Raw genomic sequence first — 24,503 nt, 5'->3', positions numbered from 1 at the left:
TAACTTTGTGAAAATCAATAATTAATTAAATATAGATTATACGATATTGTATTTCTCTTTCATATGTAAGCATAGCAAGTTCAAATGTGATATAGTTAGGTAAAACGTGACATAAAGGGAAACCAAATATGGCATACAACTTTAAATACGAACATAGAAAGGGCAAAACTACTCATAGATCTAATGCGTTTAAATGTAGAAACTGCCCTTTCAAATATGAATAAATGCAGAAAGAAATGTGCCATTTATTTCAAGTGCAAATGTAATAAGGCTGTAAAGGCTCTCAAAACAACAGTTGCTCGATTCCTCCTCATTTTCCACTGGAAGAGACACTGACCTGGTGAATCAACTCTGCTCTCAGGGGGAGGGGGGTGTTTACAATGCAAACAGAGAAATAATATCCTCGCTCTTGCATATCCCTAAAATCAGCTTGCATCTTTGGAGCAGTAACCACTTTGACTCCCTGTTCCGTGATTTGGGTTTAGCTGGTGTGAACTTCGGTCAGTGTTTCAGGTATTGATGAATGGTGAGTAAGGAAACTGAAATCGGAGACCAAAATTGTGGAAGCAACTGCAGGCTAGCTACTTGTCTGTGAGCAGGTGCATTATCTATAGCGAAAAGGAAATTGTTAGGGGACTGTTACCCACTTGGGGACTGTGCAGTGCGCTAGCGCTGCTTTTGGCACTGGGGGACTGCAAAGAAACAACCTTTGAACTTTGGATCGAGATCAACAAGCCATCATCGGACAGATCTAGATCATACTGATACATAACTAGATCAAGATCAAGATCTAGTTAAGTTAATTAGTATGGTGGGAGAATCTGGATCTAGAGCCAAACACTGTTTATTTAAGGTGAATTTATCGATTATGTCGACAGGTTTAATGTTCTATCTAGATTCTAGATCTAGATCTAGGCCTAGATCTAGTAGTAGTACTAATGACATAGACTGTAGACTAGATCTATACTACATGGTAGGTCTACTCTTCTTCAATTTAAAAAGTTGCAGTCTGTGTCTATAATATCTAGGAAGTGCCTATTTGCAACGCCGCGTTGCGATTAGCGCCAGTGCTAAATAAAACGCCGCGTTGCGATTAGCGCCAGTGCTAAATAAAACGCCGTGTCGCGTGTGTAAAATATCAAGCTTAATCTGCACATCGTTATTGGATGTTCTGATGGCCGAAGTGACAGCGCGTCTGCGATTGAAGTTAAACCATTTTTTATATTTTTTTTGCGTGGGTTCGATCCCGGTCCCGGACGGGTTGTTGTTTTTTTTTCTTGGTTTTGTTGTTGTTGTTGTTATTGTTGTTGTTGTTGTTGTTGTTGTTGTTGTCGTCCAACAAATTCTTCTCATCATTATATCTTGTTGCTTTGTAGTTTTTTATGTAGTGATGAAGCATGCACATTCTGGTTTTGTCCCCAAGGGGAGCTCTGTACAAAGTAGGCCTTAGTATAGCCTATACTTTTCCTTTTACAAATTTAGTCCTGGTTAAAGTTCAGTAGTGGCTTTCCTTGGTCTGTGAGTCTAATTTAGTTTGGTTTTTTTTACTTTAGGCTCAGGAGAAGGAAAAAAAAAACCTTTCGGGACCGGGATTCGATGCCACGCTTGGAAGCACTGAACATTAGACTTAGAGAACGTAGACAGTAGACAGCTTGTATACGTTCTCTAGTCCTAACTTAAAGTTCGAGTTGCACCGTCTTGTTATTGTTATCCAAGCGTCTTTCGACTTAAACTTGCTCAAAACTCTAACTTATATGATTATGATTATGAGAGATGAACAAGACGTCTACCTTTGTGCAAATAATGTCAGAAACAATTGTTAAATCCTTCTAGATCTAGATTTTTCTAGATATAAATCTACCCAATATTGATCGGAATAAGACAACGTCATAAAAAAAGGAGTCAAATCCTAGGAGGTTTATAAAAAAAAAACTGAGAAAGCTTCCACAATTCAGGCAGAACTACAATATTATCATGTAGAAACGATGGCTATTACATGTAGATGCTTCCGCGGAAGCCGAGAATGTTTCAGAGTGTTCTCAAAGGGTCTGCTGGGGTAATAATAGTTGTAAAGCGCATAGAGCATGCTATTGAGCATGGATATGCACTATATAAATGCAATTATTATTATTATTATTAGATCTAGATCTATATTCTAGATCTAGTACTGGCGTTTCAAATAGCACGGGAGCTATTCAGAACGCGGCGTTGCAAATAGCGCTTGCCTATTATCTAAGCCTAGACCTAGATCTAGATCTAGATATAGTTTAGATCTAGATCTAGGCCAAGTAGTAGGCCTAGTATAAGTATTACCAAAGATCATCTACTTCCAATAGGTACTACAATCCTTCTTTAGGATTTCGGTGTGAGTATTCGCACCCGGGGTGAGAATACTTCACATAATATGATAGATCTATTTTATTCTCACCCAGGTTTTTTCGTTTCCACCCTTTTTAGATCTAGATCTAGATCTATTTTGTTTAGATTTTGAGTTTTTGTTAGGGGCGGGAACGAGACGAGCCGAGTACCCGTTTCTCGCGGGTAACGGCCTTCCCGTCGCTTCTAGGGCACTAAACTACTGCTCGGTACCGAGACATGATACTGCTCGTTGGCTTGACACAACGAGTAACAGTAACGAGAGTGAGAGAGTGAGAGGCGAGAAATGACAACGCAGACAGTGCCACCCATCACCGTGCCGTCCTGTGTGTGAAACTGAAAGGGAGGGGAGAGGTTGGCGAGACGAGGCGAGTGGGGAGTTGATCAGGGCCTAGGCCTAGGTCTCCCTACCTTCCTTCACCGCCTGCGCCTGCGCAACAGGGCAAGCCTAGTTTCTAAGTTTAGATCCCCGCCACGATCGGTCTTCTCGCTAAACGAGCTGCTCGTTCTGTGGGGCGTAAGGGTGGGCCGACTCCGAGAACTTCCGAACTTTCGACTCCGAACATTTTTGGGCGCGAATTCGTCGACTTCGACTCCGAATTCGAATTCAGGTCAAGATAGCAGCCAATCAAATTTGAGGAGAGGCAAGGTCAATTCGGTGGGATTCGTGTCAAGTCAAGTCGTTCTCCCTACATCCGTCGAGTCGAACACGCTGTAGAGAATCCCGACGCCACGGACCGGTGCAGACAAAGGGGGCGGGGAGGGGGGAGGGGGAAGGAGCAGGGAAGAGGTCACAGAGGTCGGGATTGAGGCAGGCAATGTTTTCATTGACATCAGGGGAGGGCATCAGTTTGTTTGGAAAGTTACTTGCCCCTCGTTGACAGTACAGCCGCTTTCATGTGCGAGGATAATGGATGCAAACAGGTCATAATAAAAATCAAAGCATAAAATCCAGCAGTCTCGAACTCTAAAGTCAGACCATGCATTAATCAAAGCAACAGTCAGCAAGACAGAAGTCTATAAAAAATAACAGTAATAGATCTAGATCTATATCATAATCAACATTTATTATGACAAGATGAAACATACAAGGTTGAAAACAAACATTGAGTAATGCAAAAGAGACAAGAAATGTGACAATGTAAATGTAAGTGCCAGACAGGTCGTAAGAAAATACATGTAGATAGTACAATGAAGAGAAGAAAAGTAGTGAAATGTGTGTGATCGCCGCAGTGAAAGCCAAAGAAAGAAGGAGGCTGGGATAATCACGGGATTAGAATTTGACGTGAAGATGGCTTGCAATTGTGATTGGTCAATGATAGTACATAACAAGATGGGCCACTTCTCTCTTTGAGCCAATTAAGAAAGTGTCCTCAAAATTTGGTGGCGCCCTCTTCACAAAAGCGCACTCTTTGCGAACAGAGTTACCCTACTTGAGTTTTTAAAAATCAAAGTGAAACTAGCAAGTTTTTGGATAAATTTCGGAAGAACGCTTTTTTAAAATGGTTACGCTGACAAAAAACCTCTTCCGGAGGAAAGGGTGATGGTTTTCTTCGTTTAATTTGACTTTAGAATGAAAGGCGAGAGGTCATTAAAATAAAATAAAAAAACAAAAACTCCGCACCGAACGTACCCGAACTGCTGATGAACAGCAGTCGATCTGCGCACGCAAGGAGGTGCTATTCCTATTCTTCTTCTGGAAAAACGAAAGAGAGCTTCAAAACAGACTGCAGCGCCATCTGAAGCAAAGAGCATACTTCCTGCGGACACTTTTTTGGCTGAGTGGCCCATCTTGTTATTCACTATCTTTGGATTGGTGCAATCAGAGACGCAATGCTCGTCCGTCACCGTAGTGCGTAAAGTTGACCTTGGCCTCTTAGGGCATAACCACCAGCAGAACGGATTTGTAACTGCTAGCGAATCAGCGCGTTCTAAAGGCTCATGTGACTTTCATTGAGTCGATGGAATCGTGGGACGGTCCAATTCGAACTCGCCGCTTCCTTCTGAACACAGCGAGGGGAAAATAGAAATCAGACATCGTGTTTTATGATACTTATGCATTTTTATTCATTTATTGGTAAATCTAAATTTTGAGCGTCCAAAAATGTTTCTTGGGTGCAGTTTTGCGTAAAATTATTCACAGTTTTAAACAAATTAAATATGTTTTCGCTCCTCGTGATCCATTTCCCCCTTGGCTGCCCTAGTTCGGGAATTCGTGTTCGGACTCGTCCTCCTGCCCAATGTTCGAGCTCCGACTCAGACCCCACGAATTCGTCGAATTCCGAACTTCGACTTGACTTCGCCCATGCTTAGTGGGGCGAGAAGAGAAATCTCGGCCGTGGCCGGCCTTCTCGCTGAACGAGTGGCTCGAACTGCGGGGCGAGAAGAGAAATTGGTCACGAGACGAGAAATATTTCTCGAGACACGAGACGGGAAGTATTACCCGTTCTCGGGACCGGTCTCGGCGGGAAGTAGGTCAGCTTCCCGGTCTTCTCGCTCGGAAAGGAAATATCGCTTCCCGCCCGCCTCTAGTTTTTGTACAGTCCCCCAACAACTTCCATTGCAATATCTTGAATTGGTAGGAGAGAATCTTTGGTAATACTAAACTAGATCTAGGCCTAGATTTGAGATATTATACACAGAGACTACCATGTAGTGTTGTCTATACAGTCTACGTCATGATCATAGGTAGTTCTACTGCTATATCTAGATCTAGATCTAATCTAGATAGATCCTATTCTTGGTTAACAAACCTGTCGAAATAAAAATATAAATTCGCCTTAGATAAACCGTGTTTGGCTCTATATCTAGATTCTCCCACAACACTCATTAACTTAACAGTTGGAAGATCCAGATCTATGTATCAGTAGTGTCTAGATGTAGATAGATCTAGAGACCTACAATGAAAGAACTATTACAATATAAATCTAGATCTAGTCTAGATCTAGACTATGTCAATTCTACTGGATCAACAAAACTTTCACCATTTGCCTTTCCCCCAAAAAAACCAATGGGTCACTCTACCATAAGGCCAACTCATTAATTTTTCAAAACAGAACATCATAGCTGCCAAAAACATCGCCAACAGTCAAATCAGACAACACGTTGTCAATTTGTCATGGGAGGAAATTTAAATGCTGTTAATGTCTAATGATGGCTTGTTGGCCTCGATCCAAAGGTCAAAGGTTGTTTCTTTGCCGTCCCCCAATACCAAAAGCAGCGCTAGGGGACTGCACAGTCCCCGAGTGTTCGCACTACGGGACTGTACAGTCCCCGAGTGTGTAGCTAGCGCTAAGCGAAAAATGCATCCACTGTGATGTCCACAGTGTCTGAATGAATGAATTGGAATTGGAACGGCCATCTTGCCATTCCTCCTTCAGAGTTCATGGTAAATGAGGCCATCAACTCTTCTCTCAGTGAATGTCAGTGTAAGAAGTCTTCCATGTCAGCTTCACGGGTTCGTTTCATTCACGGATGTATGCCTGCTTCATCAGTTAGATGAATTAACCGACATATACATGACATGTGCCATGTTGCATGTGCATTGCGCAGATCTTTGCTGAGGTCGGAATTTCTTTCAGCAAGTGTTTTCTAACTTTTTCATGGTACCCAAGAGCCTGTAAAGAATTTTAGTTATGATTGCCCGGCTAACATAGGTGACCTGAGGAAGACAGATTCTTGATCATGCTTATAATGAAGGGCGAGTGCCTCTCAACAGCTTGCATGTCAACAAGCACATTTACTTGTCTCTTACAACGAGGCAGTGTTACTTGGCCATTTCGCTATTTGCAAGTAGTCTCCACCTCTTAGATATTAAGTATCTCTCATGTAGATATTATGTATTTCTCGTATATTCAGGCTCCGTTTACATCCGCGATTTTGGAATAAATCGCACTGCATGTCCTTTCTTCACACTCAATGATACTCAAAGTTTCTCTTAATATCACATTTGAGCGTGCAAAGTCACATTAGAAAGAATAACCGTTTTCTTTTTAAAGCTGCAATGTTCAAATTAAAATTTTGCTTTCACAGGAAGCACCGTAGAGCTATTTTTAAAAAAGCATACGTGTGTCACATTTGAACTTCCAATTTCTCAAAATTTCACCAGTGATATATTTCCACTGCCTATGTCACATTTGAATATGCTATGCTCACATTTGAAGGGGAAATGCTACATTAAAGCCTCAACACAAAAAAATTATATTTGACGTTTCTAACACAGACCGATCTTACACACACACACACACACACACACACACACACACACACACACACACACACACACACACACGCACACAAACACACACACACACACACACACACACACACACACGCACAAACACACACACACACACACACACACACACACACATACACACACAAACACTTGAGGATTGAACTGACCTCCTCTGTGAAGACTCTGATCCCTACTCCATTGACGCCGATACTCTAGATAGATAGATAGATAGATAGATAGATAGATAGATAGATAGATAGATAGATAGATAGATAGATAGATAGATAGATAGATAGATAGATATCATTATGTTACTCGGAACCAACACAAAATTGTTATCTTTTTTTATTAAAACTTATTTTCATTTGTCTACTCACTGTGCGACCGTTCTGAAGGAGCCGGGACTACCACCGAAACGCAGACCAAAACACAAAGTGCTGACGTCATCCAAAAGCTCAAAGAGCAGATCACAGACATTGTTGTTGAAAGCAATGAAACAATAACTCCTTTTCAAAAAAGTTAAGTCCTGCCTGAGCTAACAAAACGAGATTTTCCGGCTTAATTTTGACAAAACTTAGTATTCTCTTCTCTTAAGGAGACTTAAATATTATATTTTTTTAATGTGTCGGGGTTTTGTTTGGGTTTTTTGGGGGGGGGGGGGTTTGTGTGTTTTTTTGTTTAAAAAAGACGTACAATGTTGCTTTTATTATAAACTAAGCTTTTAATTATTGTCCTTTGATTTTTCCTTTTATTGCTGCTTGATTTTTTTCTTCGTTTTTAAAAAAATTATTATACTTGTATATTATCTAATTTTTGAATATTCTTAGTCTTTCTTCAGTTCTCGTTTCCATGTATACTTGAGCTTTTTTTTGTTATCTTTTTTTCCCTTTCCCTTCCTTTGTGCTCTTTAAATGATTGTCTTTCTGCTTTCAGTTGCTCCTGAGTAAGAGAGAAAAAAAAACAAATAGTAAAGTGTTGACAATATTAATGTTATTTACAGCGTAATGTTTGTTATAATAACGATAAATGATGATTTATAACATAATCATAATAACAATATCAATGATATTGATGAGAAGAAGAAGAAGAAGAAAAAGAAGAAGAAGAAGAAGAAGAAGAAGAAGAAGAAGAAGAAGAAGAAGAAGAAGAGTGCTTATAGTAATGATGACAATGCCACATCGTAAATTAATAGGATTAGTAACAGCAAAAATACCCAATGGCAAAATTGACAATAATAACAGTAACAACTGCAACACCAAAAGAATAGACATAGTTACTTGCTGTCGTAGAAACAATAACATTGTTAGGATCTAATGTAACAACTTCATCACCTACCTACAAACTGAACCTATTGGGGGGGGAAAGATCTTTGATAAGACTAAGTATATTACTTTGCTATTTCCTTGTGTGGATAAATAGCACTGTTCCTTGTCTGCTTTTTATACTGCTCTGGTCTTCGTGTTAAACTGGTGCCTTACACCTAATGAAATACATGAATATGATATGAGGTTGGGGAATTCCAGCAAGTGCATGGCTAGCGGTCGCAGGGGGGGATGGAGTTGACAGGTGGATGTGTGTGTGTGTGTGTGTGTGTGTGTGTGTGTGTGTGTGTGTGTGTGTGTGTGTGTGTGTGTGTGTATGTGTGTATTTATGTGGCTATGTGGCTGTGTAAGTGTAAGTGAGAGTACAACTTGTGAATTGGTATAGGAGGGTGTATGTGTGTATGTGTGTCTGTATGTCTGCGTGTATTTTTGTGTTTGTACGCTAAGAATAATATATTATACATTATAATATGTCTTCGCACGTGTGTCTGTGTGCGGGATTTTTGAGAGAGCCAAGTTTTTAAGCTTTTTTTCTCTTTTTATTATAATTTTTTTTAGATTTTCTGCTTGAACTGGAAACAGAAAAGACGTTAATTCATACGTTCCAGCTTTCATTGTCCCCCGCAGCATTAAACTAAAAGAGTAATACATGTTATTAAAATATAGATGATAGATAGTATGCGACAGTTTTAACAACTCTCCATTGTGGTCCATGACCTCCTAGGCAAACCTTCCACCCACTCCCCAACACATCCTGTTCTAGAGATAAGTGATATTTCACAAATTAAGGGAGGGGGTGGGGGGGGGCTACACACCCAAAGTCAAAATTCGGCTCAAACTCATGGAATTTGAGTTGTAGGGATTTTTAGCTTCCTCAGCCTGTCCTACAACTATTTCTCGCATAAGAACCCCCAAAAACGTATTTTTCCCCATACCAGGCATGTTTGTAACCGCCATTTCCTCATAAAGTCAGTATTTTATTTTTCTTTATCGGCCGTTTTCTCAAAACGCGACTTTTCTCTATACTTTTTTAAATAACTCCACCATTTTTCATCATATCTTCATGAAATTTTCACAGAATGAAGAAAAGAGGTAATACTAAAAATTGGTCTGTTAATTTTTTTATATATGGAATAGATTTTTGTTGGTGGTGTCTGGAGTGGGGGTTTTCATGGATTTTTCGCAAACTTGAATGCTACCTCAGGAAAAAATTCATTAAAAATTGTCTAATTCGTTTACGACAACAACAACAGAGAAATTTTTAGATTTAATGTTTGTAAATACGCATGCAAAAAAGCAATCAATTTCCATGAGCGATAAGTGCGGTATTCATTACGTAAGACATGTAAATAAAATCCAATATGGCGGCGTATCCATGGAAACGAAACTTTTTTCTCAAAATTGATTGCGGATTTTAAGACTCCTTACTATGCTTGTTATATGTGTAAAATTTGGTAAAATTCGGTCCAGTAATAAGCGAGATAGCCTCCAGGTGTAAGCCCCCCCCCCCCTTAATGATGATGATAATAATAATAATAATAATAATAATAATAATAATAATAATAATAATAATAATAATAATAATAATAATAATAATAATAATAATAATAATAATAATAATAATAATAATAACAATAATAATAGTAATAATAATAATAATAATATTAGAAAGAGAGAGAAAGAAATCAGAGACAGACAGATTGACAGACAGACAGACAGACAGACAGACAGACAGACAGACAGACAGACAGACAGACAGACAGACAGACAGACTGACAGACAGACAGACAGACAGACAGATAGACAGACAGACAGATAGACAGACAGACTGACTGACAGACAGACAGACAGACAAACAAGCAGACAGACTTGATCATTACAACCTTATTATGATGTTAAATGATACTTAGGAAGTTCCACTTTACTGAAGACATAAAACAGCCCTTTCGTGATCGTGTACGCACATTTTACGCCCCTACCAACACGACTTGGAGCTTTCAGAAAGCTTCAACAAAAACGTTTCTCCGCTGGGACATTGTTTGATCTATCCTCTCAGCCCAGGTTGTCCCTCACAGGCAAGGTTGAAGCCAACCACCTAAACGATCTAAATTGTGTCGAAAAGTGGCTAAAAGCAACTACTTGGCTGTTCATCTAAAGAGAATTAAAACAATGTATTACATATCTATTTCCAGGTTCTATTTTACATAACGTCCCTGGATATCAAACTTTCACTGACTGGAGGTAGAAGAAGAAGAAATGCAAGGAAAAGAGAAAGAGGCCAAGAACTGAAAGAAGCTTTGCGTAGAGATGATAGTGTTCTGCTTTTGTGAGACGACATTCTGGGAGGGGGAAGGGGGAGTGGAAGGGTGATTTGGCGAGGGGAGAGGGAGCATTTAAATATTAAAGACACCCATCGACATTATTTATATAAAATAGGAAGCGCTCTACTTCAACCATGCCTACACTGGTTGAAAATGTTCTTCAAATGTCTACACGATTTTGAGAGCTTTAGGAGCAGGCTCGCTGTTATAGTCCTGTCTGTCAGAGTCCACTCAAGAAATGAGGGGTCTCTGTTTGATGTAAGTCGACACAGTTTACACTCTTCAGGAGGCGTGCATCGACTCTGCTTGTCAGAGCCAAATCTGCCCTGGAGGTTATGGCCCAGCAGAAAAACCCAGATACTCTTTTAATATCGTTAGAGAAAACACGTAGATATGCGATAAAATATTTTGCCCCTGAGGATATTAACTAAACTTGTTTGCAATGCAAAATGCTTCGTCATTCCACCACGCAGACCTACGTGCTTCTCTCGAAGTTAAAAATAATGAGCGTCGTCGTGACAGTGTGTCTCTCAGAATTTAACAAAATAACGGTGAGTGATACTACGGTGAGTTTTGCAATAGTTTGCAACACAGTCACAAATGTATAGGAAATATCCCATGGTTAGTAGGATTCCTTGGTTGTGGGGGTAGCTTTGTTCTAAGATTGTGTCATTTGGATTGGGTTGTTTTTTTACGCTCATTTCGATACAATCTATTTTTTTTTAAACTTGGATAGCGGGCAGCTTCGACCCTGCCTGTCTAGGCTAACCCAGGCTGAGAGGAAATACAACGTCCAAGCAGACAGACGGAGATGCACGATACCTGAACTTCGAACCTCACGTCTTCTGCCTACGACACCATAAGGCTAGTACCGCACTACTACAGTTTGTCCTGGGACAGATCCGTCTGGATTTTGAAACCTTTGAATTTGAGTGTAATGTACCTCACCTATTACAACAGGACATTCTTGTCGATTTGAGTCCCGAGCAGTTGTGAATTGCTACAAAAGCGCTGTGACAGGACTATCCTAATCCCGGGGTAATATCGTCTGTGATTATAGAGAAATATAGCCGCCTACCGCATTAGGACAGACTTGGAGGCCGCCTGATGTCAAGATCGTTGGGCTTGCACGTTGTGACGTAGAATCACTTCAAAATTTGCCGCCGCGCTGGATTAAACTTAAGGCAAAACTTTTTTAAAGAATTATCGTATCTCAAAACCGATTTCATATTCTGAATCAGCGTCTCAAAATAAGAAAAATGGCTTGCGGAGAACCTGATTTGAAGCAAAACTATGTACATTTTAGCAAATTATTTTATTTTTAAATTTTTATCATCAATGGTTAAGTAATGTATCAAAGTCACCCTGGAAAACACACACGCACGCACACATACACACACACACACACACACACACACACACACACACACACACACATACATACACACGTAATGGGGCATTAAATTGCGTTCTCCTTGTGATTTTTTGTAAATTTTGGGTCACTAATCACGAAAATCGTATTAATTATATTTTTTGGGGGATAATATTTAGGACATTTTTGGAATGCATTTTTAACCTCGCCGCGGGCAACAACAAAAAAGCCGCCTTATGGGCCGGATCAGTCCTGTCCTAGTGCGGTATCTGTTTTGACAAGCAAAAAATCGACGGTGGAACAGGACAGTCCTGTCCGAGACAAGAATGTAGTAGTGCGGTACTAGCCTAAGCTTTTTCCTTTTCGCCAAAGGCAAGTACAGCACTACGACAGTTTGTCCTGGGACAGACCCGTCGGGAGTTTGAAACCTTTGAATTAGAATGTAATGTACCTCACCTATTACGACAGGACATTTTTGTCGATTTGAGCCCCGAGCAGTTGTGAATTGCTACAAAATCGGTGGGACAGGACTATCCCAGTCCCGGTGTAACATCGGCTGTAATTATAGAGAAATATAACCGTCTACCGCATTAGGACAAAACTGTCCCAAACTTCGTGGCGCCTGCTGCCAAGATCGTGGGGCTTGAACGTTTTGACGTATAATCACTTTAAAATTTGCCGCCAGGAAGGATTAAACTTGGGCCACAAAATATCAAAAATAATTATTACATCTCAAAACTGATTTCTTATTCGGAACCAGCGTCTCAAAATAAGCAAAGACCCAGAAAGATTAAACAGAGCGAGCTTATATAGCACTTTTTTTAAATGTTCGCAGTTATGAAAAGGGGTCATTATAACAACCCAATGAAGGACCATGACAAATACGCATCAAATGAGTCAAAGAAGGGACATGATGATCCAAAATGCAACACACCTGACCTATATCTGACAATAAATTGCATCTACCATCGACATGTTGAGGCAAAGGGGAACAGAAAAAGTAAAAGTAAAAGGTATTTGCTGTTAATTTACTCTCAAAGATTTGGGAAAGTGACATGATGGCTAGAGGGTAAGTTTGTTTGGGCGATGTTTTAGAAATAACAATAATGAGAAAATTACATTTTATGGCCTGTATCACACTCTTCTGTATGCTCTGTGCGCTTTGCAACTAATGTTACACTCAGAAACATGCTCCACTTCTAGGGCAACGTACCTTGCCAAGGCAACACATAATCTCTATCTCTATCTATATATTAATTTATTATACTAGCATCTGCGTTTGTCGCAGCCGCGACCCGCGAATCGCGGCCGCGATTTTTGGCAATTTTCAGTCCGCGAATCGGCCGCGATTTTTTGCATTTTCAACAACAAAGCTACTTCATAACAATATTAATATTAGACATGTATTTTGATAATTTTACGGTGTCCATGTATAGATATTTTCAAGCGAGGATGTAGGTACATACTATACATTGCTGTTTGTCTATTAGTTTTCCCTTTCTTGTGTTTTAATTTGTTGGTGTGTTAATTTTTTTTTAATGTTCTGATGTGGGGGGGGGGTTCTATTTTGTATGTATATCGAACAATGTTATTTAATTATATGTTGTTCTTACATTTAAAAAATATATAAATATGTTATATGTTATGTTAGAGCGTGTCTCCATCAAAAAACCGAATACGTGACCTTGTGTGTGGTTCCATAATTTACATGTTAAAAATATCCTGTACCTTTTCTTGAATTACACTCGCACAGAGTTTTAAAAAACGGCAAATCTGCGGAAAAGTGGACACCCGCCCTTATAATTTGTTAATTTTTGTTGTTTATGTGCTATTCTAGTTTTGGTTTCATTCTGTTGTGAAACCTGTATTTTTCACGTTTTTACACTCTGTGTGGCCAAAAATGATATTCTGGATAAAACAGAGCCCAAGAAATTTGTGTGCTTTAGATTAAGTTATCTCTATCAACACATTGCTAGATCATAATAAAAATAATAATATGCGTTATCACAGAGAGATGAAAGCTTGAAGATTTATGGCAACTTTTAAGGCAACTTCTGCCATTTTTTGGTGGCAAATTTTAGCAACTTTTGGACCCCAAAAAAATGGCAATGAACGCAGAGGCAGATTCTAGTTGTGAACGTTCGTCACTTTGGCCGCCTAAAACTTCCAACCATTTATCTTTGGAATTTGACCAAAAAAAACGGTGCTTCAGAAGAATCATTTAAAGGGTGCACAGTTTTATTGAGGATTCTAAAGTCACTGTAGTTTAATTTTCAGTTTTTCATTAGTTTCGCTTAGATCTAATCTTGGGAAAATCCGCCTTCCAAGACGCTATTGTAAATAAGTGAGGTTTCTGTTCACTAGTCGCGCACATTGATTCCACAGCTTTGAAATTCTGGACCGTACAACCACAAAAGCGGAATAGAGAATCAATCTATACATCTATTATATATTTGGCAACTTGGAACACATCTATCACTTTTCCCTTAAAACTACGAGAGCTACAGAGTTGAAAGTTGACAAGTATCTGCGAAAAGATAGATGGGTCCACATGAAAGAGCCCGATTTTGTTTTTATTCATTTCCTGAATTTAGACAAATATATTGACAAAAAGTTCCCGTCCTTCTTTCACCTGTTTGTTTATTCCACTGAGAAAAGAAACAAATCTGCCTAGATGTACTTCATAGCGGAAGTGCCGGAGGTGATATTTCGCGAGGCTCATTTTGTTTTGAGAGTATAGATCTAAACATTTTAATTTTTTATACATCTCAAGATTTATTGCTCCATTCCAGTAGAGTGTAAATATAGTAGGCTAATGACTTTCAGTTAATGTTAATGCACCGATCATTCCTTACATCGAAAGGGGGTCCAGCAAATATTTATATAACTTACGTATACCAGCTGAAGTCACTGGAGGTAATGGTGCGGCAGACATAAGCTCAATCTTTATAAAAAAATTCGGAGGACCGTGGAATAGCTACTGATGTTACCTCTATTGTTCGCCGAATAATGGATTTTCGAACTTTGGAATAGCGAGCATTTTCAATAGAGAGAGGATTATTTTCTTTTTAGGATAGTCTATTCCAACTCTTCATATTTCCCCTCTGTGTCCAACAGGCTTGAGACTGCCTCTCACGCTTATCCATCAATCTTCAGTTGCTTTCCTCTTTATTGCTTTTCCTGCTGCGCCTTGTGACGAACTCCTTTATGACAGCAACAACAAAGACACTCAGAATAAAGCATAAACCGACACAATAAGGCACAACCTCCACAGTGATTTTAGATCACACCCAGTGTGTTGTTGTTCATTATTATTGATCTTTATATCTTTTTTAATGTCTCAACTGGGGGCTCTCGTGGCCTAGAGGTTAAGGTGTTGGCCTCTCATTCAAAGGTCCCGGGTTCGAATCTGGGTAGGGACCGAAAAATTTTCCTCTCTAAAATTGTCTCCTTTCACCTCCTTTCCTGCTCTCTGGCAATAGTCTGTCGTCTGCTTTCGTCTCCTCTTTCTGCCCCCACACCCTCTCCTCTTTTGCCCTCTCCTCTGGGCTTCTGACTCTTTCTGCAGCCTTTCTACTGTTACTCCTTGACTCCTACTTACAACTGTCTTTCTGCCAAACCCCTGATCTTCTGGTAGGAAAGACCTACACCTAGCCTCCTCGGACAAGGGCGAAAAATCTCGGAGGGCCCGTGTGCAAGTTGCGCATGTTAAAGATCCCTTGGTGGTCTAAAATCGATCGAGTAGGCTTCAGCCGCCACCCGGGCAAAATTCGAAATTTCCTACCAACTAAAAGTATTAGGTGTGTCCCGCGCGCTCATATGACCTTATGAAGTTGCGAGCGCCGTAAAAACACTTACCACAAAAAAAAGAATGTTTCAACTCCTGTGAGAAGTGGTGTTCAGGATACTATGTTTTTGTTTACTTTTTTCCAGCCAGACCCTTCTTTTGACATGTCTTGATGACAACAGCAAAACAAGGGAATTCTGTAACTTTTACTTTACTTCACGACAGATATTCATGTACATGCTTAAAATAATTATTTTACGAAATTCTAGATGTATAAAAGTTCAGTGTAAGTGTCAGACTGAAGTTCGATACTTCAATGAAACTGCCCGTTGATACTGGTCAATACCAAAACTAAGTTTACCCTTAACAAAGAAATATAATTTTAGAAGAAAATTTTTTTTTATATTTAAAAACACTCGCTATTTCAATGTCAGAAGAGCTCGCCATTCAAATGTTAAGTATTACGTAAACTCGCTGTTCCGATTTGCAGCCATAAGCTTTAAACATCATGTTGATAAACATTGTTTGAATCTCAGGGTTATTAATTTGGGAGTTTTCAAGGCTATCCAGTGACAATTGTGGTGTTGTAGTTAGAGGCTTCACCGTTGCAAACCGAAGAATAGTTTGGTGGGGGGGGTTTGTGGGGGGTTTTGGCGTGGGGGGGTGTTGATTGTTGTTGGGTTTTTTTTTGTTGTTGCTTTGTCTGTGTGTTTGTTTGTTTGTTTGTTTTCGGGGGGGGTAATGATCAGATATTTTCGACTGTCTACTTGGGCGTTGTATCCCTATTCCTCTCAACTAAGATGACCCTCACAGACTCGATTGGAGCATCTCGCCTGCTAAATAATTTAAATAGTGTCACTAATTATATTTTTCCAAGCCTGTCCGCCTGCACGTCTTGGTCATATTCCAGCTTTATAAATTGGGAAATGACCCCCCCCCTTTCTTTTCCCTTAAACCATTTTACGCGTCGCTTCTCTATCAACTGTGCCCTTAGGAATGAGTTGACAAACTCTATTTTGAGTTGTTTAGACACCATTTCCATTTCGGTAATAGATTTGAATGTATTAGTTTTGATATTAATTCAAAAGATTACATTATCCACACTCAAGGAAGAATAAGTATGTGTTAATTAATAATTGTCAAGACTGAATAATATGTTATTGTTTGTGTGTGTTAATACAATGTCTAAACACAGTAACAGTGTGTGGTCATAAAGTGACGAAAGACGTCATACATGTGTGTTATTAAATCTGGAGATGGCATGGATGTGTGTTAATATTGTCACTAAAGAAATGTGTGATAAGGGTGATCAGGTATAGTTGTGTGATCCCCACGAGTGCTGTGTCACTGTGTTGTAAATTAATGATGTGGGACGTCACTGCACCGTCGTAAAGATAATTCTTTACTCTCGTAGAGTGTCTGAGAGTTCTTTTGGAACACAATGGCGGTGGCCCCAACTTTTTTGTGACTTCAATATGATTTACATTTTACCGTAACTGACTTGGTTTTCTCGCCCTTTTGCTATCAGATCTGACAGAAAAGATAACAAATAGTCCACCCTACTCTTACAACCACCTGTTTAATGTAACCACCTGTACAAACGACCTCTTCCACTTTGCTTTTTTTTTCTCTTTTAATGCCACTTTCCAAAAGGACCACCTTTTCCTTAACAATAAATAGCCGCTTTGGACAATTTCGATCGCATTTATTTTTTACATTGCCATATTGAAATTTCTTGCCCTTTTACTATCAATCAGATACAAAGAGATAAGAAGAAATTTCTACCACGACTTCTCTGAGACACAAATGATTTATTCCTCAAGACTCATGAATAATTTGTGTCACTACGCGGTGGAATCAGGCGCTCGTCAATTTTTGGACACGGGGAGTTATAGGTATTAGTATCATCTTAAAACTTGTTCTTTTATCTTGCCTTCAATGAAAAAAAATACCCGTTTATCTTGAATAGAAGTCGAGATATCTGCAATTGAAAGAGGTGGAGGTCGCCTTGTCTTAGAAGCTAAATTAGCAAGAAAATAGCAGCAAACGTTTGGTTATGTCCATAGCGTGCGAGCCCTTGGTAACAGAAAACTTACATTTTTTGTGCCTCTAATAAACTTTTTTTTCTCAGTAAAATCCACACAGAAATATGTTCTGGAATGGACAAAAAAGATGTTGAGCCCCAAAAAATCGATGAAAATATCCAAACTTGCAGGAAATTATTAGTTTATTCCATTTTGTTTTTTGAGAGCCCAAGATTTCAACACTCTGCCTCACAGTTTGATATTGATAATGCGTAACGCCCTCGTCGACACAATGGTCCTCATTAAAGAAACGGTCAACCTTGACCCTGTCTCTCAGGGCAAACTCGAAAACAACGAAACAGACAGTTTAAGTTTTAGTAAGGTTTTACGGCGCTCGCAACTACATAAGGTAATATGAGCGCCAAGGGGTGGATGTTAACACAGAAGTCTTTACAGAGAATCAGATTTAGTCTGTTCACCTCTCTAGCTTCAACAGCACAACGTCTGCTTCGACTATCAAGGCACCCTGGAAATAGCGGGTCACAATAGATTGACAAACATACAAAAGAATTAGAGGAAAAGTGACGAAAGTAAGGATAAGGAAAGAAAAAAGCAGCAGTTCCCTATTGCAGTTCAGGCACAGTTATGAGCATGACATTGATGAATAAGCCCATTTACAATTACAATTCTACTGTGCATAAGAGCATGGTTAATGTCCCGCTTTGGGAATAGCCAAAAGACACTTCAGTCAGTAGCACCACCCCGGGTGGTAAGAAGAAGAAGCAGACAGCCGGAGATACTCTAAAAGGTAACTTCCTCGAGCCATTGGTCAAATAAACCCGATTTTGATGACCACATCAGATCTGATGGGGTCGAAAAGTGTAGGTGGCCAGAATACGGAGTATCAATGTTGACCTCTCCTGCGCTTCATCAAATTTGACCTAGGAATCCCCTATCGGGCACAAAGAAAAAGATATCACGTTGTAAAGTAAAGTAGTCTGCTCATTGGTTGTGTTCATTAAAAGTATCAAATGATGATTAAGAATTTCGAACAAGTTTGTTGTTGAAGAAGTTCATCAAATTGAAACGTTGGCACGGAGTCACGTCCTTCATTCCATAGAAAAACCAAGAATAAATGGTTTGGCCACCTGCTACGAATATCACCTAGTTAGCCAGCCAGCATCGAAAACCTTAAACACCAAGTACCCTGACTACAAAAGAGGAAATAGGCCACCCAAAAGAGGGTTTGAGGGAGTCAAGGGAACACTGAGAAATTATAATATCTCAACTGAAAGAACTGCAGAGTTGGCCTACCAATGAAAACTGAAACTGCACGTTTCCTCAAAGAGCAACAGCAACAGAGAATTGAAAAATAAAAGTGAGCCGATCAAACTGAACCAAAATGCCAGCTTTTGCCCTACATGTCCCCCTCCCCCTTTTTTTCTGCCCCCCCCCCCTGGTCCCCCTGGATAACGATAAAAAATGGCCACACTCAAACGTATCATACCTATCAAATGTACCAAGCGTAGATCTAGATTCATCGGGACTTTCTGCTGTGTGCACTGTAAGCATGACAGGACAGACGTCGACTGATCTCATCATACGTCAATATTTACTGAGACAAAATCACGGGAAGGGCGATGAGGTTATTAGATTCTTTTCACTTGAATAAAAGTGTGAGGATGTCTCATATGTTGTCTTTTCCCGCGTCTTTTGTTAGCGTGTTTCTAAAACGTGACAGAGGCGAGTTTGACAAGATGTAAACCATCACACCACCAACGCCGGTGAAGCAGCTCACCCCGACACCACAGACGCCGATCCTTTTGTCCGACGAGAGCAAACTACTCCACTCTCATTTCGGAATTTCCGGAAAGTTGTCAAATACCCTTGACTCAAGATACACCCCCACCCAACCCAGCCACCCACCTAAAAAATATACCTTCTGCCCAGGGGCGGCTCGTGGGGCTAAAAAGTGGACGTGCACAATTAAGCTATCGCATGCTGGAGATAGTCAAGGGCATAGTAAATGAGATGGTGTATAATTTAAAGATTTGGGTTGGTGAGGGAGAACCTCTTGCTTTTATTTTCATTCTTTTTACTTGTCGCTTTAATTTCTAGTACTAAATCTGTTTGTTAGCTAAACATCAATTTCGTTCATCCTGTATTGGAACTGAACACTCAAGTAATAACTTTAACTTCTCCACTACAAAACCATTCAAAGGCACAACTACTCAGAGGACGGTCACGTTCACCTCCCTCGGGTTCACGGTCACAGAGCCATTTGAAATAGGCCTAGGCCTAGTGGCAAGACAGACAATGAACCAGTCACAATTCACTTGAGTACTCCGCTGGATTGCCCCGGGGCTCACATAACATTGACAAAGAAAAGCATACGGTCTATGGCGTTTATTTTTAGACTGCTTACTGTAGGCTATGTTTCGGCACTATTCGGCAGGAGCACATTTGAAATGTGCCGTCTTATTAATATACCGAGTTGCAAAAGTTATGTCACACCCACCTTAAAAATACAATAACTTGTTTACTATTCAAAATAGCTGAGAGAAATTTGGTACACGAAATCTTTATTCATTTTCTGCCAACATGACATGAAAAGAATTTATTCAACGGAGATAACTTTATTCACACTGACCCTTGCAAAATCCAAATCAAAGTTTGCTCAGTATGGCGTGTGGCCTCTTTCAGCTTGAATTACTGATACAAAACGTCTGTTCGTTGACTGAATTAATGTCCTTATGGTTGTCTGAAGAATCCCCTGCCATTCCTAGTGAAGTGCAGTCTTCAGTTCCTGACGAGTTTATACGGAGTGCAGCCTGTTTGTAATCCTCCAGTCAAGGCCATCTTACAGATGTTCTGTTGGATTAAGGCTTGTTGGTCTTGCAGGACTGTCCAGAACAACCATTTGACGAGTTTGGAAGGAGTTTTCACTGATCATAGCCATTTGTGGTTGAACATTGTTTTGTTAGCAAATTCCATCATCCGTGCCATGTGGGGCAGTCACTGCGACGAAGAATTTTGTCACAATACCGTCGTCTCTTGAGGTTGTTTTGAAAAGTAACCAAATGTGTACGACAAAGAGCAGAGATTCCACCCTATACCATCACATTTCAGCCACCGATTCGGGCCTCTTGGGGGACGTTGGATTTGGGAAATCTCTATCCTTTTCTTTTAAACCCTTTTTCTCTACCATCAACGCGACGAATTAAAAACCTTAACCATTGCTTATAAGGACACTTTACCAACGTCTTTAGTTTCCTTGCCAATGTTGTTGTGCCAAAATCTGGCGATTTGTTCAATGAAACAGGGTTAGAATGGCTCCACGCAAAGGGCGATAATCACGTAGTCCACGATCTTGTAAATGTCTGATAATAGTGTTTTAAGATAGCCCGAAGTACCTGACAGTCTATGCACTTAGTTGGAACGGGTTTTGTACATGGGTGTTGAAAATACCCACTTCTGACTTCGAGTTGTCGCCCTTGGTTGACCAGGTCTAGGCTTGTCTTGGACAGTTCTAGTGGTGTTAAAACGTTGTTCAAGCGTTAGATGGTTTTTCTACACACATTTACGTGTCTTGCAACAGCAGAAAGCGCAATTAAAGAATTTGTCATACACACAGCGCCTTTGTTTTCTGAATTTATCAGTTTTTTACTTTGAAAAACAGGCGAAAAAAGTACCCAACCGTTAAAAAGTACAGAATGCCATAGTGCATTAATTGTGTTTACATATTGTCTACGTGATTCAAAGCAAATGTTGCGTGTAGGAAGCGTTGATTTCAACGTAGACCTAGAAAAATCAATACCAACACTTTGTCCACGCACTACTTCCGGTTTATGATTTCCTTCGTCTGCTCTTGCACAAGGAGTCTCATAAGTCACACAAGTCGTTCTTTTAATTTTTACTGCAATTCTTAAACTGTACCGAAAATAATCGTAATATAATGGCTGTGACAGAACTTTTGCAACTCAGTATATTACCGTTTATACGAGTGTCGTCATTGCTTGGATTATCCCCAAGAGCGATTTATAGGTCGGGTTACACTGTTGAATATTCTATTATGTTTAGCTAAAGCGTGTGGACTTTGGCATGGCATAGTAGATGTTTTACGGCACTATAAACACAGAAATGACAGTTATGGTGCCAGTGAGGACCTTGTTTTGATATAATATTTGGCAATTGTTTGTTTCTTGCTTTTTTTATTTTATTATTCTGGGTGTTTTATGTAATAGAAAATTGAAAAACTTTAGACGGCACTGCACGACCGTGCTCTATGGACGAACCGCGCCTGCTCCTGTCCCTTCCATTCACCCTTTTTTACCACTTTGCTCAAATGGTGCGCTCAATAAGGCCGGTTCCAGAGTGGCTTTAGCTCGCACCGTGCATGAACGTGTATACATTATTGTGTGCCTGAGCAGCGTCGCCGTATGGTCTGTCTGTAGTCCGCTGAGCTGCGCGACGCGTCAGACGTCTTATTCAACAGTGTTGTAAAACATGGCGGACATGCGTCGCACGCAGCCTTGCTTCGTGCTTTTTTTCGACTAAAATTCATCACAGATCATCGAAATCAGCAAGAAGTAAGTATTATTAGGTGCTTTACTTTTAGATATTGATGTTAGCATCAACACTTGACCACAAAATCCCAAGAAATGCACTTTATCCTATATTAAAACTTCGAATCGAGAGGTTGACCTAGTTTCGACTGTTTGTTTACATTCGTTGGCCTGTGTGTTTCTAGCTTAGTGCAGCTGTGCTGACACGCAAAGGGCGCTCACTCAGACACAGAAGCCAACGCACAGTGCGAGTGCGGCTGTGCTGACACGCAGACGGCTTGCGCTTGGCGAGCTACAGGTCTGACCGCCCTTAATTAACTGGGAAAACGTGTGAGTGTACCATAGGATATAACACCTTTTCCCGATCAAATATCAAAATAGAGAGCCCAAATGCAGCATTGAAAGCTCAAATTATATCAAAATAGTCAAGTCAATTTAATATAGAGAGTTGAAATTCAACACAATGAAAAACGTAAGCAAATGTCAGCTAAAATGTAATCACAGGAGAGCTCAATTGTAAACATTAGGGAAATATAATTCGTCATTGTCAGTTCAAATGCAGCTTAGGAAAGTTCAAATTCAACTATACAGAAAACTACGAAGCTACAATGTAGAGGCAGACAGACAGACAAACCATCGTCTCCGAGTCAGGGAAAGCTACCCTGTCTCTTAGTCTTAGCAACGTTCGTTGTTAACTGTTCACGTCTCTCGCATTCAATATTCATCGCCTTCTCTTTTGATCTAGATCTAGACCTACACCTTTTCCAGATCGAATATCAAATGGCGAGTTCAAATGCAGCAATGAAAGTTCAAATATCTGTCTCTAAGCTACATTCGTTGTAAACTGTTCTCGTCTCTCTCCGTTAGATGTCTGATCTAGATCTAACTGCTGCCGTCATTTCGTTTTGCTAGATCCAACACTTCGACCGTTGTAACAGATCTTACCAGGAAGACACAGCAACACACTAAGCATGCCTTACCAAAAATCAAATAATACAAAGAGTCAGTCTCGAGGATTAACAGAGAATACGCGGTATACGAGAAGCCTTTCTGCGAGGTGACGATTACATAATGCTCGCTAAACAGTTGCAAATCAACAGAAATACTGCATAGTACCGCACGCCGAGCAATTGAAACTGGCAACGTTATTGAAAAGAGATTTTGGAAAGTAACCACAGAAATGAGCCACTCGGATTACACTTTCCACAAAATAAAAACAGGTCTTCGAATGGCTCTGCCATACACATCTCATATTTGTCGCTGTGGCTGCTTTGAACAGATTTTAAGAGAGAGTCAAAGAGAGAGAGAGAGGGGGGGGGTGGTTGAAGTTAGACACAGAGAGTAAATCTGAGAGAGAGAGAGAGATGCAGAGAGAGAAAGAGGGAGGGACAGAGAGAGAGAGAGAGATAGACAGACAGACAGACAGACAGACAGACAGACAGACAGACAGACAGACAGACAGACAGAACACAAAATGAGAGACAGAAAGAGAGAAAGGGGTGGAGATGGCTGGGGTGGTTGAAGATAGACAGAGAGAAATACGGAAAGAGATGCAGAGAGAGAGAGAAAGAGGGAGGGACATAGAGAGAGAGAGAGAGAGAGAGAGAAAGAGAGAGAGAGAGAGAGAGAGAGGGGGGGGAGAGAGAGAGAGAAAATAACAGGACAGACAGACAGACAGACAGACAGACAGACAGACAGACAGACAGACAGGGGGGTGGAAGTTACATACAGAGAGAAATACAAAGAGAGAGGGAGGGGGACAGAGAGAGAGAGAAAGACAGAAAAAGATAGACGTGAATGGTGGGCACACGACCTTCTGACAATTCCATTGACATTCAAGAACTTAAACTGGTCGTTTTGTTTGATATTGCTGAGACTTTTTGAGACCCTTTCTTTTGTAATTTTTCGATTTTGAGGGTGGGTCCATTTTGAACGCAGAGAATTATGCATTTCGATTTTGATTGTGGTGAAATTTCCTTTTTGCACTTATGGATTGAGGGAATTAAATGTTGTCAAAGAAGAAATAATTTGATATGCTGGTTTTTATTTTGAGCGCACTTTTGCAAGTGGTTCTTACCTTTTTTTGTGAAGACTGAGTGTGTGTTGAATTTGAACTGACAAATGTTGAATTTGAACTGACAATGTTGAATTTGAATTCTCTACTGTTTCAATTGATAGCGCTATTTTGATATTTGAGTTTCCTTGTGTTATCTTTGCTCTCTCTATTTTGATGTTTGAACTTTCTAAGTTGAATTTGAATTGATTATGCTGAATAAATTTGCTATGTTTCATTTAAACGCTCTATTTTGATATTTGATCGGGAAAAGGTGTATAATAGTAACACAAGTCTATAATGTGTTTAAACTTTGCCAACGTACTTCTTAAGCTCACTCTTTGTTATGAACAGTTTTCATTGTTACTAAAATTGAGATACGACAAGAAAGCAATGACGTCGCAGTGTGCTGTTGTTGAAGACATTATTTCATGTGTTTTGCTTCA

General features: G+C 40.0%; 1 long non-coding RNA gene across 1 annotated transcript in view; it reads right to left on the bottom strand.

Annotated features, from left to right (window-relative positions):
* Positions 1-24,503, bottom strand: part of LOC101860359 — a 44,284-nt gene that overhangs the window by 220 nt on the left and 19,561 nt on the right. Inside the window, exon 2 of the long non-coding RNA XR_220896.3 lies at positions 6,991-7,552. This is a non-coding gene — a long non-coding RNA (uncharacterized LOC101860359). The remainder of the gene's footprint in view (positions 1-6,990; positions 7,553-24,503) is intronic.

This window comes from Aplysia californica, unplaced genomic scaffold (genome assembly GCF_000002075.1).
Source record: "Aplysia californica isolate F4 #8 unplaced genomic scaffold, AplCal3.0 scaffold00569, whole genome shotgun sequence".
In the NCBI taxonomy this organism is placed as follows: Eukaryota; Metazoa; Mollusca; class Gastropoda; order Aplysiida; family Aplysiidae; genus Aplysia; species Aplysia californica.
The sequence above is the reverse complement of the archived record's forward strand: the minus strand, read 5'-3'. Positions and strand labels throughout refer to the sequence as shown.